Here is an 18056-nt window from a genome sequence, read left to right on the forward strand (position 1 = left end):
TGTCCTGCTGCTGAATGCTTAATCTAGGCCCAAACTTCTAAACTTCGAAATCAATGGTTTGGTAATGTTTTTGTTGAACTTCACCGCTACCCGTTTTAAACCCTCAGTTACTGGTGTAAGAGTTGTCGAAGTACACCTAAAATGATCCCTTGTTCTTTTATCGATTACTGCTTGAATTGTTTCTTCCAGTCTTCAAGGTGCAGCATAACACTGATGTGCAACCCGCTTTTGCACTTACTTGAGCATTCACTCTATGTTCACGCATGTACTCAGGCAAGTGAACTTGCACCCCAGCATGAGTGTAATGTTTACGCTCGAACATCGATTGCTCAGCGTTGGAAAGAAAGAATGATATTAAAAAAAAATACAAAACGGAATAATTCAAGCTCGAACCATGAACTTTGAGTGTATCAGACTGGCATGTTCACCTATCGTCTGTTATTTTTCTGAAAGATGTGTAGGCATAAGGTGTATAAGAAGCATTCATCGATTTCGTCTGCTTTTTCTGTTGCAACATAGCAAGCCTCAATGTTTACACTTGCGTGCAGGTACGAAGTTTCACGTTCGATGTGCAGAGTACACCTGAGTTCGAAAGGTAACACACGTGTTCAATGAACGTGCACTGAAAAAATTGAAACTCAAGCTCAACGCCGTCTATGTTTCGTGAAGACTGGTTTTTCTTGATACCCAATAAATCTAGCGATTTAAGAAATGTGAACTATTTCCTTTGATTTGCCTGCATCGCTTAGAGGAAGAGTTTGCGTCCTGTGAACCATGTGGTGAAAAGCGGCCAATTTGTGTTGATGGGAATGGTTTGAAGTGCTTGGTATGACTCTCTTTGTATTTGTTGGTTTCCTATAAATTTTGAAATTGAACGAAGACACTTCCCTGATGATGAGAAGATCTAAAAAGGGGAGTTTGCTGTCACTCTCTTCTTCGTGAGTAAATTTGATGTCCTTGTGAACGTTGCTTATGGCCTCCAAAGTTTTTGATAAATCTTCCCTTTTGACAATACTAAAAATGTCATCAACGTAGCTTTACCAACACTTGGGCAACAAATTCCTATCCTCCAGAGTATTTTCTAGGTTAGCCATGAACAATTCACATAAAAATGGAGAAAGCGGACTGCCCATAGGAGCACTTTTAGTTTGTTTATAAAAATTTCCTCTGAAAATGAAATAATTTTCCTTCATACAAAGACGAGTAAGCTTGAGATATGACTGAACTTTGTTTTTTCCAAGTAGAATCCTCACGTTGCTTCAGAAGCCAGCCCTCTAAAAGGCGGATGGCTTCCTTTACTGGTACACTCGGGAAAAGTTCTGTGACATCAAATGAAACCATGACTTCATCCTCCCGAATGTCTCCTGATGCCTGAAATTGATTTGCGAATACCTGTATGCTGTTAACTGAGCGCGTGGAAAAGGGCTTAGACATATTTTGAAATTCCTTTACTAGCCATTTGGCAAGCTTATGAGTGGAGAATCCTTCAGCCGAGATATTTAATCCCCCTCATTTCGTTTCCTGGTCTGTGAATCTTTGGTAAACCTTTGATCCTAGGTAGAATAGGGTTTGAAACTTTCAATTGATTCGTAGTGTTGCCAATAAACCCCTTACACTCTTTCGACGTTTTATCCACTTGTTTAACCATAGATGGGAGGGGGTCAATCCTCATTTGCCTGTATGGGCAATTAGTATTTTTTTCCGCCATCCGGTTGTCATAGTCCACTTTGTCCAAAATCACTGCTGCATTACCTTTGTCCCATTTGTATAGAATACTGGCACATAACATATATGGAACTCGATAGTTAAAAATCCACCCCATTTCAGTGATTTCAAGTGGTATAAAAAGACATCGATCTGTCAAATTGATTACATCAGCTGTTAAATGAGAAAGGGGATCAAGTCCTTTATTGATAACTATATAGCTAGCTCCTTACCTCGCGTCACACATCAAACAAATATGGGTCATTCCATCTCAAGTGACCGAGTCAGTTGCATCGACCCTCTCCGATTTGAACCAAACTTGGTGGAACGACTTATTTTAGGTCAACAATCAAAAATCCAACGTTTTGTACCCATCGACTCACCCCCCGGTTCTGGAGACTGCCCCCTCTTTTTTTTCCGATCTTCAAGAAACACCATTTTTCTTTTGCACATATCTCTGGACCAAATTATGCTACAGACAGGATTAGGCACTCATTTTAAATGATTTTTAACGTATAATCAAATGGCGAATTTTTATGCAATGTTGTCAACTTGTCGATTTTTGCAATTTAAAATTTAAAATGCAAATATCTCAAAATGCCCTCACTTTTTCTAATTTTGATAGCACCAAACTGTTCGGCAGACATTTTTACATAAGAATCACCTTACCACCAAAAACAACTTTTTCAGTTTGGGAGATATGGATTTTTAAAGATTTAATGTTTTTAAAAAGTTCCATTACTGTACAACCCTTCAATATGAAACACACAGGAAAGTACTCCAATGCTTCAAAAGCGTTGGAAACTGCATTTGCCGCAGCTCTCGGCGAAGATTGCTTTATGGAAGAAAAAATCACAGACTGGACAATATGAGGCAGATGGAGGGGAGACAATCAAGCAGCTGAAAGAAAAGTTTCGGATTTGTACGAAAGATAGCGATAAAATCCAAGTCTTGTCAGTTTTTCCCAAATCCTGGACTGTGCGCAAAATTCAGAGTAAGCTTAATTAATTTAGAACAGAGTTTAGTGTTAATTGATTACATTTGGTGATCTACAGGCGAGTTCAAGCTTGGTTCAAATCGGAGAGGGTCGATGCAATTCTTCAGTTTTTGGCGGTCACTTGAGATGGAATGACCCATATATTAACGTTTGCAATCAAAAAAAGAATAAATTTTTCGCCAATTTTGTATGCAATGACCTGCCACCTAACGATTAATCCTGAAATGTAATTGTAAACCAGACGTATTGTTTTTCTGTAGCTTTGGCACAAAAGTGGGGAATCTCCACGCCAATACTTCTTTTAATTTTAAATCTTTTTGTATACTTAGAAGAAAAATGTATCTACCATTTTTTTCGTTAAACTTTTTTAAATGTTTGGAGCCAATTACATCAAAGTACGACTCCGCAAATTAGGGGTTAACTGCATACATTTTGAAGTCCAAAGAGAAGCAGCATCATTTTACAACAAGCGTCCAGGTTTATGCGGAAATTATGCAGTGTTTTGAGCTGACCATCGTTCCATTCGCAAGAATTTTGCAAGTAGAACGATAAATAAAATCGAGTGCTTATCAATACCTGTCATACCCAAGGATTCAATCCTCCATATGCTTCTCAGCTGCGGCCGAGGCTGCGGCTTATTTAAAAATGTTTTAAGCAAAAGATCTACTCCAATTATTTTGCACTAAAAACGTGGAAAGATTGATCGAAAAGGCAAAGGAAGGGCGTTCCTAGCAAACTTTTTTCGATCACTATGGCTAGGGTCCCAGCCTGGGGCTCCCAACTTGCTATCTCAAGGTTAACAGAAACAGCTATCAGAGATGAACTAGCCTTCAGCTAAAAATCTCTCAAATAAAGATTAAAAAAAGGAACGGCTAATCTAATCTGGCCAATAAAATTTTTACAGAAAAACGAGTCGAATGGGCGATTGATTCTTTTACTCCTTTCAAATCACCAGGTAGGGACGGAATTTTTCCAGTACTACTTCAGAAAGGAAAAGAAACTTTGACACCCATTCTAACAGGCTTGTTTAGAGCAAGCTTAAGATTAAGTTATATTCCGATAACTTGGTGTCAAGTAAAGGTTATATTTATTCCGAAGGCTAATAAAAAGGATAAAACTTCTTCTAAATCCTTCAGACCGATCAGTTTATCATCCATTATGCTAAAAATAATGGAGAAAATAATAGATCAGCATATAAAATCAACGTACTTGATTACAATTCCTTTGAGTAAATATCAGTTTGCATATCAAGCTGGTAAATCAACAGTAACAGCTCTTCACACGCTTGTTACAAAACTAGAAAAATCTTTTGAATCAAAAGAAATGTCACTAGCAGCATTCATTGATATTGAAGGAGCATTTGATAATGCATCTTATAACTCCATGAAAAACAATATGTTGAAGCGTGGATTCGACAAAAGCATCGTTAAGTGGATTAATGAGATGCTTTCTAAAAGAGAAATCTCAGCAAATCTTGGAAGCTCATCCATAACAGTTAGAGCTGTAAAAGGGTGTCCTCAAGGAGGTGTGCTTTCACTTCTTTTATGGTCTTTAATTGTTGACGAACTTCTCAAAAACTTAGAAGCAAAGGGCTTCGAGATAATTGGCTTTGCTGATGACATAGTCATAATAGTACGAGGAAAATTTGATAATATCATTTCTAATAGAATGCAAACTGCTTTAAATTATGTTTCGTCGTGGTGCGCTAAAGAAGGGTTGAATATAAACCCTTCTAAGACCACTATTGTACCGTTCACACGGAAAAGGAAATTTTCTATAAATAACTTAAAATTGATTGATTGAATTCTTGACAGTAAACTTAACTGGAATTCACATATAGAGCAGGTTGTTAATAAGGCAATAAATGCTCTTTGGATAAGTAAAAAAACATTTGGTAGGAAATAGGCCCTAAAACCAAAAATGATCCACTGGATTTATTTGACGATTGTAAGACCCAGAATATCCTACGCATCATTAGTTTGGTGGCCGAAAACTAATGAAATATCGGCTCAGAAGAAGCTGGGGAGACTGCAAAGACTAGCTACTCTCTCAATAACTGGTGCAATGAACAGCACACCGAGTATTTCACTAGATGCTCTACTTTATCTGATTCCGTTGCATCAATTTATCCAATTAGAAGCTGAAAGGAGCGCTTTAAGGATTCAACGAACAAAGTACTTCCTTGAAGGTGATCTTACAGGACACCTTAGCATTTAAAAAAATGTTTGATATTGATTCTCTTGTATTAAAAAATGAAGACTGGATGGAGAAAAAATATAATTTCGATCGTTTATACAATGCAGCAGAATTTGATCGTAATGTTTGGGAAAGTGGGGGACCAAACATCCGTCCAGGTTCAACTGTTTTTTTATACAGACGGTTCAAGATTGAACAACCGTGTGGGAGCAGGGGTAACTGGTCCAGGGATTGATATCTCAATATCCATAGGTTACTGGCCAACCGTGTTCCAAGCAGAAATTCAAGCAATTCTTGAATGCTCTGTAATATGCTTGCGCAGGAATTATAAACATTCGAATATCTGCATTATGTCTGATAGTCAAGCAGCATTAAATGCTTTAAAATCAGCAACATGCAATTCCAAACTCGTATGGGAATGTGCAATGTCACTTCAGAAATTGGCCTGTCAAAACCAAGTAAACTTATATTGGGTTCCTGGCCACTGTGGAATTGAAGGGAATGAAAAAGCCGATACGTTAGCCAGGCTAGGATCATCACAGCAATTCATAGGACCAGAACCATTCTGTGGAGTTTCTACCTGTTCTCTTAAAATGGAGTTCAAGAAATGGAAAAAAAAAATGTAAGTGGAGACCAATTGGAACAACACTTCCATTGCTAGGCAGTCGAAACGGTTCATAATTCCGAACATTTCAATGACTAGCAAAATTCTTGAATTATCAAAGAAAGATCTCAGTGTCTATACTGGTTTGATAACAGGACATTGTCCATGTAAATATCATTTGAAGCTAATAGGAAAACTTCAAGAGGATATGTGTCGATTCTGTGGTATAGAAAAGGAAGACTCTGAACACCTGCTATGCTCTTGTGCAGCAATCTTCAATAAAAGGCGTATTTTTCTGGATAAGGGGCTGGCAGAACCCTTTGATATTTGGAATGCAGGTTCCAGTAAAGTAGTACATTTCATTCGAAATGTAATACCTGGCTGGGAAAATGCTTTTGGTCAGTCTATGTCGGTCGCTTCACAAAATAGTGATACGACATAACTGATAAAGCAATATAAAAACGGGGAATATCACAATAGATCAAAGTAATGGTCGCAGTGATGAATACACCCAACACGGAAAAAAACGGCTATATTTTCTAGCAACAATAAGCACTATTTACAAACGAAAGTAATCGTTTGAATCTAGGATAAGTGTACCAGTATCGGCACTAGTGGTCCAGTTTTTAGCTCTAGGGCCATATTTGAAATAAATTTTAATGGCTTTATTTGCGTAGATTTCTGCCAAAACATATGTTTTTACCTTGTATCGAAACAAATTTAGAAAGAATGTTAAAATGTGAAATTTAAGCTAAGGTCAATTCGACGACCACTAGGGCCTAAAACTGGTACACATACCCTAGTTATGTTTCTAGATTTCTTAGAAAAATTTCAACTTTTTATTAGTGTCAAAAGATTATTTCATGACACTCATAAGTTGACTTACTAATATCACAGTGAACAATATTATTTATATAAAATGTTTAATTACACCTATAAAATCTTCGAATTTTTTACATTCAATTACATTCAACTATCGCAATTTACGCAATGTTCGAAAATGCTATTTACAAAACCCTTGATAAGCCCCCTGTAGAGCTGGTCGAAAAAAGAAAGGCCGCATTATCCAATGTCAACTATACAAGGTCTGTAATAGCAGGCAGCTTGCTGGTGTTAGAAGCAGAAATGTTGTAAACATTGCTGCGCAAGCGAATGACGACGTTAAGTCAGCACAACATTCCATACTGCGAACAGCAGACGTGACATCACAGGCATCAGCTGTTTCGTGTATAAAGATAAACTCTAAGGTGAAATACGAACACCACCTTTCACATTCAACTGTGTAATACCAATCAGTCAGTTGGGTCAGACCTTGTATGATTGACACCGCGAATTACCCTGACAATTTACAATTCGCCTTCACTCTATATCTCTTTACTCTTATGGTAAAATCCCATCCGCAATCGTCAGTCTGTGCGTGAAACCTGGTGGACATTTCCTTACCTATGAAAATCACATAAGATACTATCAAACTTTGTGTGAAGAGATGGTGGCTCGCTGGTTCTATGGTGGAGTGAAGAGATAAGACCAAGTCCGCTAGGTTTCATGCACATATTTTCAGATGCTTATGGGATTTTACCAAGGAATAAAGACTTGCAGGGTCGTCGTCAACGTCAATGCTTACTGAGCATGCAAACATATTTCTGCTTTTCTTTCATAAGAGCTAATGTCACAAACGTGAACTTTTTTCTGCGAATTTCCCGAGAATGAAAAACCACTCAAGTCAACTAATCGTAAACTTTTTATAGGGAGATTCCCCCTATCCGATGGAATTAGTGGCTTACATGGAATGACTTTGAACTACAAGAAATATACGAAAGAAGCCATTGTTTACGCTTCTGTAGACACTCTTTGAGGTAGATCTCCCCGTTTACAGTCCAGGTAGTCACGAACGGCGCACTCCGTTTGCCACATGAGCAAATTGCTTGCCAAATCATGTATTTCTTGGCAAACTTTGAAAGTTTCTGCTTCCTTACTTCTTCCGGAACATCAAACTTGTGCCGGAAGCTTCCAGAAGTTGACGTAAGTCTCATCACCCATGATGAGACAATGAGGCTTCGTCAGCATCTGGGTGTACAGTTTCCGGGCCCGTGACTTTCCCACCGTATTTGCCGTTCGTCACCATTTGGACCCTTCTGCACTTTGTACGTATACAGTCCCTCCCGGTTCTTGGCTCGCTAAACGAAAGACTTGGACAGATTCAACTTTTTGACCACATCCGAAGCATTGGGATTCCGCTTAAACGCTTTCACGACACGCTTGTGATCCTGATCACTAATAGAACATCCATTCTGACCGCATTTCTCCTTCCGTTTGATGCTCAGAGTTTAGTAGTATCGTTTAATCACACGCCTCACCGTTGACTGCACGATCCCTAGTTGTTTTCCGATGTCCCGATGAGAGAGTTGAGGATTTTCCAGGAACTTGCGCAAAATCAATTCGCGACGTTGCTTTTCGGGTGACGCCATTGTTTCCAACTTTCGAAAAACTGGCAGCGATAAAAATACAGTGTAAACAATACACTCTAAACTACTTCTACCCAAATTTTCAAGAGAAAATACTCAACGGGTAATTTTCTACAGCGTTTTTTCCGTGATGCAATTTGATGTGGGACGCCCTCTATTGAAATTGATTCTTAATCATTAATGGTATTTTATAGAGCATAACTGATACAGTTTTCGATTTTATTCTGCGATTTAATTAAGTTCTTATGCTGCAAATTAATCTCAAATTTGTTCCCATGTAAATCATCATCAAGAGGAAATCACTCAACAATAACACTCAACCTAGCTAATTGCCTTCTCCTTACCCGTCCATAAACCACCACAACACACCATCGAAGAGAGGAGTGCTTAATGAGAGTCAACCACATCAATGATTAGCTAAATTAATAGGCATCTTGACCCTTAGATCGCAACCACACTCAGCTCGGTCACTGCTGAGCAAGTACCAGTATCGCTAGCCTCACCAACATGCCAACTTCAGCTCGATTGCCACCCGCACGCGCCCGCACTTAAACACCCACCCACCAATATCATCTTTCACACTGTGATTTCTTCCGCACCTCTCCCTTCCGATTCCGAACAAGGGAGCCACTTCCAAAGAAATCAAAACAGCTCACGAGGCCAGATTTGGGAATCACACCGCCCGGGTCGGGCCGTCGAATTCTGGGAAAACAGAGAGCCAAAGAGGCTCGAGAAAATTAGATTTGAGCCTGCAAGGAAGTTTTTCTCTTCGTTCCTGAGGAGGTGTCACACAAGAGCGAAAGGTATTTTCTTAGGTTTTGCCACCGACACCCGGAGGTGGGGTCATGATCATGAGCCCATCATCATCACGACGGCGGCGAGCCTAATGCGCTCAGAACAGGCAGGCAGCAACCGGGAGAACACGTGATTGCTATCTACTTTCCTCCCTCCTCCTCGCAACGAATGCCGAATGCGTAAACGGAAATTGAAAATTTATTGATTTAGCTGTCACGACCTTGTCCCCGGAGGGAATGCGTCGTGTTAGAATGGATTTAGGATTTGGGATGCTTTGGTAGGGATTGAATTCTTTACAAATATCCCATCGCTACTTGATGGGATGATTATCTGTGGTTGAGGATTGCATTCATCACAATTTCCGATAACACGAGATAACAATTATAAAGCAAAGTGAACCTGGTGGACTAGGAATAGCGTCACTTAACGAAATTTTCAAACATTTTAACATTGTATTCTACATCTGTTCCTGCGAATTAATTCCAGCAGGGATATACTTACTTAGACTTAATGGCTTTCTAATTTATGCTCTGATTTAACATTGAGTTCTTCTCCTGAATATTTCATGCGGTATTGTGGCTCACGTGGCTCGGTGTGAGAGCGAATCAGTATGCAATATGCTTATGAATTAATAGAAAGCCTTGCTATTTTGGCAACACGTGTTTTTTGTGTCCTTATATTTTATAAATTCCTGCGATCCCTATTACCAAAAAAACCATAGAACATCGAACAGATTAGAAATGGCTCGTGATCTAAACTGGTCGCTTTCTGTGTGGTTTTGTTTTACGTGATTTTGTCTTTCGGGAAGGGTGCCAATCCAGGGAAATGCAACGAAAATTAGTCAGACTTTAAATGCTAATAACTTGGCTAATAGAGTGATACAAAATTTTAAATTTTCGCTCCACAATACTTAAACGATTCCAAACCGGATCCTGACTAACCTCTCAAAATTTGAATCCATTTGGTGACAAGCTGAGATGGCACAAACCATTTGAAGTTTTGTATTGGAATTACTATGGTAAAACCAAGACTTTGGTCATGTCGATCTTATAATTCACCATATCGGTCTGCTTCAAAAGCTTTCAACTGTATTTGTAAGAAATTTTCCCAGCTACAACTTTGCTCAAGATCACTTTTTGATTAAATGCAAGGATCGAAAGTTATCAATGGTTCAATGCGCTGATGTCTTATGATATTGCTCAATCAACTGCTCAGCAGGCAACATTGGTATTTCTGGGGCGTTAAATAGGACACAAAAATCATGGTTACTATGTCACACTGCAAAATACAGTGTTGCCTACAGAGCAGCTGCTTGATCATGTCATAAGTTTACAAATCTCTTAAATAATTAATAAGTTTTTTCTGTCTCGTTTTAAATAGAAACGATCTTCAGCAAAGTTGTAGCTGAGAAAATTTTCTATAATAATGGCCATCGAACTGTTTCGCAGTTCAATATAGAAAAAGACTAGAAGGCAATGAACAAAAAGTTGAGATTTCCCATAGTAATTTACATGTAAACTTCAAATGGCTTGTGCGAAGTCTGTTTCCAACCAAATGATTTTTAACTTTGGGAGGCTAATCAGGACCCAATTTATAGTCATTTAAGCACTGTGGAGCGAAAAAGTCAAATTTTGCATCAGTCTATTGGCCAATGATCAATGGATTTTGATGATTTGTATGTCGATCGATTTGGCAGTTTTATAAAATTTGTGTGGTATGTCACACGTATTGTAAATATTAAGTATTTAAATAGCTAAAAATTAAGAAAAATGAGAACATTAAAATTTCTCATACATTTTCTAATAAAGTCAAAAAAAAAAAAATCATACGTTTTCTTCAACCGTAAGGTGCTTACCCCTAACAAAGCCATCATGAAGTTGGTCCCTAACAATACAAGCCGAAGCCGCAAGCCGTTGGTCCCCGGTTCATGAGTTGATGGGTCGATAGGTAGGGTCCAGGTGTAGGAGCTGCCTCCCTGCCTCCCTGTAGCTTGTTTAACAATAATTTCCGGGAAAAAAAACTGAACGACAAAATCTCTGACTAATTTCTTTAGGTTGTCGTTCACTGAATATGCAGCGAAAGTGAATTATTCCCTTTCCTAGAGATCACAATTTTACATGAACTATGCAACTAGTCATGTGAAAGTATGGCCCAGAAGTGCCTAACAACTTTCCCGAAGCATGTACGGTGCTAGAATGCCTCTTAAACATTTTTTAGCTGTTCAAAGATTGATGATTGGAATAAAATAACAAAAAATACATTTCCTGTCAACATCAACAATTTCGTAGTTTCTTATCTATCGACTTGGTATGCTCAGATGAATTATTAAAAAAAAAAAGCTCTACATCATATGCATAGTTTGTGAGGGGGGTAGGCTTGTAACACCCTTCCACGCGCCCTCACTCATATTACCGTTTTGGTAAGTTCAGGTGAATTATTCAAAAACAATTGCACAATCTCATAAGCGTCGATAAAGAGGGGGCTTATTATACACCCCGCCCCCTCACTCATATCAAAGGAAGCTTCAAACTGAAATAACTTCGGTGTTGCTTATCTTGTCGAGTTGGTATGGGTCAAGCTAATAAGGGTAGCTGGATATGGAGGGGGGACTAACTGTGTCCCCTCCGCCCTCTCGCTTACATCAATGAAAGTAAAGTTACAGGCTGAAATAATTTGTGACTTTGGGATGACCAGACACTCCCGGGTAACTAACTCAGTAGCATGAACTGTGTCGCAGGGCCGGCATGTTACTGGGTATTCGGAGGGGTTACGCGGACAAAGTATGAAAAAACAGGAACATTCACATTTTCTACAACATTTATTGCCCTATTCTGTAGCGTGTGGGTGTGGGTTTTCACATGTATGTGGCGTGTATGCTAGGGTTTAAAATTTGCACTGTACTCACTGCTGCAGCGGGGTCTCCTACGGCGTCGCGACGCTGGCGTTGGCCCACACGGCTGCTCCTGCACTACCGTGTGGTCGAAAACTTGCGGCGTGGACTGCAGACAGTGTTGCAGCTTTGGGAGAATGGCGGATCTGGTGGCGTTCATCAGCCACATACGGCTCAGCAGGCGTTGCTGGCTCGTTTGGCTGGCAGGCGTCTTCCGTCGTTGACGGCATCGGCTGACCGTGACATGGCCACCTTGTTCAAGCCGAGACGGGAACTTCCTTGGCAATTAAGGCCACCAGCCTGAGGGAATCGTCTCTGACGGACGATTGAGGATCATTTGCGATTAGGCTCGCATCTCCCGAGATCCTATTGTAGGGTAATATTTCCGTCAGGTTGGCTGATAGCAATAATTTAACGGAGGCAGTCCAACATTCCAGAAATCACTACAGTACACTAAATGGAACTGCACTTAAAAAAACCGGTCTTTTGTACACGGACGCCTGTTTGTTTGTGATCAATCTTCCACTGAAAGATGGCCTCCCCAATATATCCAATAATTATCATTCTCCCTCTTTTCGCACAACCATTTTTGTGCGAGATGTTGTATAATAGTTTTTTTTTTCCCTTCAGTAACGTTCTTGTTCTTTGCAGCGGCACAAACCCTCTCGCTCTTGTGTTTGTCTACTGTTTTAGGTTTAACAAAATGTGAATTTTCCCAACCAACAATAACTCATACAGAAGAAAATCCACGGATTGTAACCAACTGGTTACAAATTTCGGAATTTACCATCTTCTCCAGTTGATATGTTAAGATGGGTTATTCAAAAACATTTGCTTTGTGCATGCATCCGTGCGTTCCTACTCTTTTTGTTTACACACAAATGTCATAGAATTGTAATTATTGTATTTCAGTTGAATATATTTTAAGATTTCTTACCTTACCTTACCAATCAGGCTAAGGCCTTGTTGTCCTCTGCTGTCCGAAGAAGTCGTCTCCACTCTACTCGATCCATGGCCACAGTTCGCCAGCCTCGTAGTCTGCGCAGGGTCCGCAGGTCACCTTCTACTTGGTCGACCCACCTTGCCCGCTGCGCGCCTCTTCTTCTTGTACCTGTTGGGTCGCTTTCTAGAACGATTTTCACTGGGTCGTTGTGCGGCATTCTTACGACTTGCCCAGCCCACCGCAGTCGCCCAATTTTTGCAATGTGGACGATGGATGGTTCTCCCAGCAGCTGGTGCAATTCGTGGTTCATTCGCCTCCTCCACGTTCCGTCATCGATCTGCACTCCACCGTAGATGGTACGCAACACCTTCCGTTCGAAAACACCAAGGGCGCGTTGGTCCTCCACGAGCATAGTCCAGGTCTCGTGGCCGTAGAGGACCACCGGTCTAATCAGCGTCTTGTAGACAGTCAACTTTGTGCGGCGGCGAATTTTATTCGACCGGAGTGTCCTCCGGAGTCCAAAGTAGGCACAATTCCCTGTCATAATGCGTCTGTGAATTTCTCTGCTGGTATCATTTTCGGCGGTCACCAGTAAGCCTAAATACACGAACTCGCACTGCGGTACGTGCGGACGTTGATAATGTCGGAGAAGAATTTCCCGTCGATTAGAACGTGATCGATTTGGTTTTCTGTGTGTTGGTCAGCTGACCTCCAGGTGGCTTTGTGGATATCCTTGCGGGGGAAAAAGGTACTTCAAACTACCATACCCCGAGAGGCGTTCATGTCGCCGATGACGATTTTGACTTCCCGTTGCGAACAGCCGTCGTACACCTGCTCCAGCTGCGCATAGAACACTTCTTTCTTGTCGTCGGGTCTCCCTTCGTGTGGGCAGTGCACGTTGATGATACTGTAGTTGAAGAAACGGCCCTTAATCCTCAACTTGCACATCCTCGCGTTGATCGGCTGCCGACCAATCACACGTTGGCGCATCTTACCCAGCACTACAAAGCCGGTTCCCAGCTCATTGGTGGTGCCACAGCTCTGGTAGAAAGTAGCCGCTCGATGCCCGCTTTTCCATACCTTTTGTCCCGTCCAGCAAAGTTCCTGCAGTGCTACGACTTCGAAGTTGCGTGGTTGAAGTTCATCATAGATTAACCTATCTTAACCCGGGAAGCCGAGTGATTTGCAGTTCCATGTTCCGAGTTTCCAATTTCTTTCTTCAGTATTTGCAGCTTTGTTTTTTTTTCAGGGTGGCTTGTTGGGCCTGCCCCAACCCGTCTCGCCGGGGGACCATCGTGTACAGCTCTGTTTATAGTCCCACGCTGGCACTAGGACGGTGATCAGCCGCTCCTAACATGGAGAACAGACGCCGTTTTGAGCCGCACCTCCATGATGAACATACGCTCAGGTTTGGTGAAGCATTTCCTCTATCACAGTACTATCATAGAGGTAACTCTAAGACCACTGGGTCCCGAAGAAAATCATTATTATTTTTGGCTCACTCAGTACCAGAACAACGGTCCCAAGCAGTCCCAAGCTATTTCACTCACCCCTGCATGTTCTGCATGAATCCACACACCCCTGATGTTATCTGTCAAACTTTCATAGCGAATCAAAACAAACATAGTGTAGTAATAGAATTTCAACTAGAATAGGGTACGTTAATCGTTTGCTTGGGACCAATAGGCTACTAAAGTGGTGAGCCAATTTAAAATCGTTAGTTTCGTATTGATTGTTGGTACTATGGTTACCGCGCCAGTTTTCGCGTCGCACCACTTCACTTTGCTATTGCCGGACTGGCAACATTGCCCAGGCTACGCCACCCAGCTGTGTCCATGTTTCAGCTGGTAGTCTTTTGTTATCATATGACTCGAGGAAGCGTGAAGTAGGAACTTGTGAGGACCAGGGCTAGGTATTCCGCTCCTTCCAGGTTGTCAACTTACCATTTTGTAGCCCAAAGATTTCTAAGGGTACTTTTTTCGATGCTGTTCAACCACCTTAAGCAAATATTGCGGCTGAACTGGATCTCAGGTGGCGTTCTTGTTGAAATCGGAAATTAGCTTCACCCTTCGTTCAGTCACGTCGTTGATAACCATCAAGGAAGCAACTCGTTGTTTTGTATTGAAATAACCTGCAACCTGTACCTACTCGTTGGTTAGTTTTTGCATGAAGTCGGTAGAAATTTCGAAAAGGAATCAGTACTCTCACAAATGACGTTTGATTTTGAATGAAGCATTTTTCATTATTCAGCGAATACCCTTTAATTTCTTAATATTTTTTAGTAATAATAATTAGAATTTAGTGACGCTTAATTTAGTCCTAAAACCCATTGAAATCAGTTGCTTCAGCCCTATAATTTTTTGTTTTGATGATGATATTGTACGCTATTCAACAACCGTGAAATAAGATTGAATTATATTAAGGAGTTAGGCCAGTGTAGAAGCCGAAAAAATCAAAAAGGCATAAACAATAAAAAAGGACTAAGATCCTGTTCCCCTAGTTTGAAGTAGCCAGGACTAGGGATCGATGGTAGATCTTACATCCCGTAACGTACCACGAAAAGGTGATCTACCCACGTTACGGGGCTAAAAGGCTGGTTAATTACAGAACCTTCGGATGAGATCCTTTTCATTATTTGTTTAAATTTTATTCTCTTAAAATTAATTGGGGTGCTCGTCGATTTAGAACGTGTTTATCCGAAAAGCATATCCTTCTCAAGAGTAGTTCTTGTCGCTGTCGGTGAGGTCGCCAGTGAGAGCGAAACCTAGTAGCAGCAAGTTGAACGGGAGCATGATCGTTATTGATCTGTGATATAAGGAGCTCGGTAGCCTAGTGGCGACCGATTTTGCTTACTTACCAAGAAATTGTGCGTTCAATCTCAAGCTCCTTCACATTATAGATTTTTACTGTAAATCGGATTGATTCTGAATATGAGATAACGCCTATTGGAATTCGGTTGTAGGAAAGAATACGACAAAGAAATTCTATTGAGTTTTATGAAAGAAGCGTTAATTGGAAATCTATAACAAATCCTTCTCAAGGGTTATTTTATTGTCGTCAGTGATGTCGCCGCCAGGATCGAAACCTAAAAAACAGCAAGTTGAACAAGAACTTGATTGTAATTGTTTTATGATATATGGAGCTCGGTGGCCTAATGGCGAACGATTTTGCTTACTGAGCAGAAAACTATGGGTTCAATCTCAAGCTTCTTTGCGCTATTGAATCGTTAGGTGGTAATTCCATACGAATTTCAGGGGAATACTTAGTAGATGGTTGGTTGGTTGGTTGTCTTTATTAAGGATATTTTCAGCCAGACGCTGGTTCATCTCCGGTACTTAGTAGATGGTTTAGGAGAACTCCAATTGATTTTTTTCTGGATAATTTTTCGTTGAACTGTTGAGTTATTAAATAATATGTAGAACAATGCAGAGTGAATTCAGAGAGTGTTCTGCAGAAGATTTTTAATAGTATTATGGAGGAACTTCACGTTTTCCATGAACAATTTCGAGATCCTGGACACAGAAAAAAGGATCAAGAGTCAAGGTTAATAAAATACCAGTTTAGCTTCCAATTACTTAGATTATTGTTGAGTTGGGAGGGGAGCGACCCCGGCGTAGTGGTTAACATCCATACCTCTCACGCCAAAGTCACGAGTTCAAATCTCACCCCCGGACAAGTCACGAATGACCCAAGAATGTATGAAAGTGACTATAATATAAAAAAAAAAGTTGAGTTGGGATAAAATGCTATACTAATATCAACATGAAGCGATAATTTATTAGCTCGAGAAAATTCTAAAGAAGATAGATTGATAGTTTCGTAAGAGTATGGCAGTGTGAAAATTGAACCGAAGTGGAAATTGAGCGAAGGACATTTATGCAACAATACTAATCAAATGCACACTCCTTTGCATCACACACCACTCACCCGTCAAGTGAGCTAGGCAAAGGAGTGCCCATTTGATTTGTATTTTAATGGCCCTTCGCTCAATTTTCACTTCTGTTTAATTTTCACACTGCCGTACTCTTACGGAACTATCAATCTATCCTTTTTATAACTTTCTCTAGCTAATAAATTATCATACTAAAAGCATCATGTTGATATTAGTTAGTAACAACGCGACCCGCTTCATTACTTAGCAGATTCCCACCATCACACCAGATCACAAACAATAAACACTTTCATCGATTAGCCGAGTCAGCTAATTGTATGCCAAGCCAGACGATAGTTAGATTGGATCACTTTTATTGGAATCACGACGATCACCGATAGCATGAGCTCCAAGAATATATATTTTTGGACTTCCTTAACCGGAAATCCTTAACTTATTAGTATAGCATTGTATCCCAACTCCACAATAAGCTAAGTAATTGAAAGCTAAACTGGTATTTTATGACGATAAAAAAAAAATATTGTTCGCCATGTTAAATCTATGATGCAAAGGCAAAATTGTGTACTTCGCATCTTCCTGATTTGATACACTGTATCATCTCCTTTGCAACATTGTAACCCAAACGAAACATGAATCGATGTTGCATTTGCTGACTTTTGTTAATTTCAATCGCTGAAAGGATATGCGTTAACATTTAATAAGAAGGACAAACTGTCACAAGCCGTTTTCATTCTGTTTTGCAATTCACATTTAACGACGTAATAAACGAGAAATTCATTGTCTTCTAATTTCAATTTCCAGAGATGACTCACGTCGGATTCCTCACGGCATCAAGGCAAACAGACGCACCATCCTTTGACGAGCAGCACAACAAAGACATCGCATGACACGAGCGTTCTCATCAAGCATAAAACGAAGGTTTAATTTCCAGTCCTATTGTTTTTCTGCCTTCGCGGCTAAGAGCGGCGTGCAGGAGGTAATGTGGAGAGGACTCGTTATCCGTTATCGTTTCTCGACGCGTAGGACAGGTAAATTCGTGAAATAACAAAAAACCGACAAAAGCAACAGGACAGCGTCAGAATATCCTGGTTTGATTTTTTTTTGTGAAACGCAAATTTGTCATGTCGAAAGTGACAAAACACTGACAACAACGCCCAGATAGACATCCGGGTACGACAGATCGGAGGACAGAGATAGAAGCAATGACATAAAAACCCGACAGCAACACAATTTATTATTTAGAGTCTCTTGTGAATATATACACACACACACACACACACACACACACACACACACACACACACACACACACACACACACACACACACACACACACACACACACACACACACACACACACACACACACACACACACACACACACACACACACACACACACACACACACACACACACACACACACACACACACACACACACACACACACACACACACACACACACACACACACACACACACACACACACACACACACACACACACACACACACACACACACACACACACACACACACACACACACACACACACACACACACACACACACAC

General features: G+C 40.5%; 1 protein-coding gene across 3 annotated transcripts in view; it reads left to right on the forward strand.

Moving 5' to 3' along the window:
• Window positions 1-17762, forward strand: part of LOC135698454 (uncharacterized) — a 300826-nt gene extending 283064 nt beyond the window's left edge. For all 3 annotated transcript variants that reach the window (XM_065218452.1, XM_065218451.1, XM_065218450.1), the window contains exon 8: window positions 17288-17762. The gene's annotated coding sequence lies outside the window, so the exon portion shown is untranslated. The remainder of the gene's footprint in view (window positions 1-17287) is intronic.
• The last annotated feature ends 294 nt before the right edge of the window (window positions 17763-18056 follow it).

This window comes from Ochlerotatus camptorhynchus, unplaced genomic scaffold, assembly GCF_037179485.1.
Source record: "Ochlerotatus camptorhynchus isolate MF236.1 unplaced genomic scaffold, CSIRO-AGI_Acam_v1.1 ptg000086l, whole genome shotgun sequence".
In the NCBI taxonomy this organism is placed as follows: domain Eukaryota; kingdom Metazoa; phylum Arthropoda; class Insecta; order Diptera; family Culicidae; genus Ochlerotatus; species Ochlerotatus camptorhynchus.